Source organism: Solanum tuberosum, unplaced genomic scaffold (genome assembly GCF_000226075.1).
Source record: "Solanum tuberosum cultivar DM 1-3 516 R44 unplaced genomic scaffold, SolTub_3.0 scf00069, whole genome shotgun sequence".
Classification (NCBI taxonomy): domain Eukaryota; kingdom Viridiplantae; phylum Streptophyta; class Magnoliopsida; order Solanales; family Solanaceae; genus Solanum; species Solanum tuberosum.
Window position 1 is genome coordinate 1,052,887 of NW_006238995.1, and position 2,017 is coordinate 1,054,903.

Consider the following 2,017-nt stretch of genomic DNA (forward strand, 5'->3'; position numbering starts at 1 on the left):
AAAAATACTATAAATCATGATAATTGACAACATAAAATATGTTTTCAAAAAAAATACAAAAAATTCCACTGATTCTTGAAGTGAATCTATCGTAAAAATACTATAAATCATGATAATGGACAACATAAAATATTTCAAAAATGTTATATGTGAGTAGTCTTATTATGCCTTAAATGGCGTCAAAGAAAGTATAGGTTTGTGATAAAAAAAAAACTTATTCCTTTATCCACGCAAACAATCACTTTAAAAATTCCGTTATTAGCCCCAAAACATACCATTTATATTATTGGGCACGTGCATAGCACGGGCAACATTATCTAGTATATATTAGAAAGGAGAGTTTAGCTTTTAGTCATTAATAAAAAAATTGAGGATATCATGGTCTTTGAAATGTTATTGCAAGATTTGCTTGCTGAAGAGGGTTGTCCTCTATGTTTAGTTATTTAAACCTCATTATTAACTCCAAAAAAAGTCATCATTTTCATTTAAATTACGAATCATACCCTAAAAGTGAAATGTCATGGAGTATGATAGGAACCACGCATTGAGCTTTCCAACTGACACATAACACTTGTGTTGTAATTTTCTTCATATATTTTTCATTTCCATTTGAATTTGGTGAAATATAATTACTCATTTGTATAACGTATAAAGATTCAGATTAAAGTGGTTAAATTACTCTACTTTATTCTAATTAGCTCCACATATTTTTCATTTGAATCTCATGAAGGATAATTACTTATTCATATCCAAGTGTACTTGAAGTGTATAAATTTATTATAATTAAGTAATTTAATGAGTTAATACCGTTTTTAGAAAAATGAATCATTTTTCATCAATACGTAAATAGTATACTTTATACATATAAGTATCGTTTTTAGTATTTAATGGTATAATGTTTTCATTAATATAAATGATTTATCATTTGGCAATCATCCGCCATTCATAAATCAAGAATTTATTCAACTTTAAGTATGCAATATTATGTGTATATTATCAATAACTACTTAGGTGTGTTCGGTACGATGAAAATCATTTTTTTAGAAAATGATTTCTAGAACAATAAGTAAGTCGCTTATTTTCTTGTATTTGATCATGCACCAATAAAAATAATTATTCTAAAAACTTTTGTATATAATTTAGACAAATAAGAGAGATGAATTAGATGGAGGATAATGTCGTGTTGGTGGGGATGAGGATGTGAAGTTCAACGGATGAGGTAAAACTGAGGTGTGTTACCTTAAATGGGAAAGAACAAAAAACTTATTATCCTAAAGAAAATATTTTTCAAAGATTTACACCAATCAAATATGAAAATATTAACATTCTTTATATCGAATACACCCTTAGATGCATCAACTTTTTTCCTCTCATTTCACTTTTTAATTTATTTTTTAAAAATAATGTTTAATAATATTGGGCTCGTGCTGACATGAGCTACCACTACTATACATGTGTGGTTCCACACTTACATACACATTTGTCTACTTTTTTCCTCTGCATTAATTTGTTTGGCTTATTTTTAAATTTTTTTATATATATTTAAAAATTGCGTAAAAAATATTATAAATCATGATAATTGACAACTAAAAATATTTTTTAAAATACACATAAGAAATTCAATTGCTTATAAAAAAAAATTGATTGATTCATAAAATTAATCTATCTGTATCACATAAAATGGGACAAAAGAAGTAATATTTATTATTTAATTTGAAAACTACGTAAAAAGTATTGTAAATCTCAATAATTAACAACATATTGACTCTTGAAACTCTATTTGTGCTACATATATTGGGACAAGGAAAGTAACATATATTATTTCAAAATTATATAATACTATAAATACAGTAATTAACAATTTAAAATATTTAAAAATCATATTAAAATTCAATTCTCTCTAAATTTTATCTATGTCACATAAAATGAGACAAAAAAAAGTAATAGATATTGGGCCCGTGCTAACACGGGCACTTGTGTCTAGTTTTCTCTTATATAGAAGAGACCGTTTTTCAAC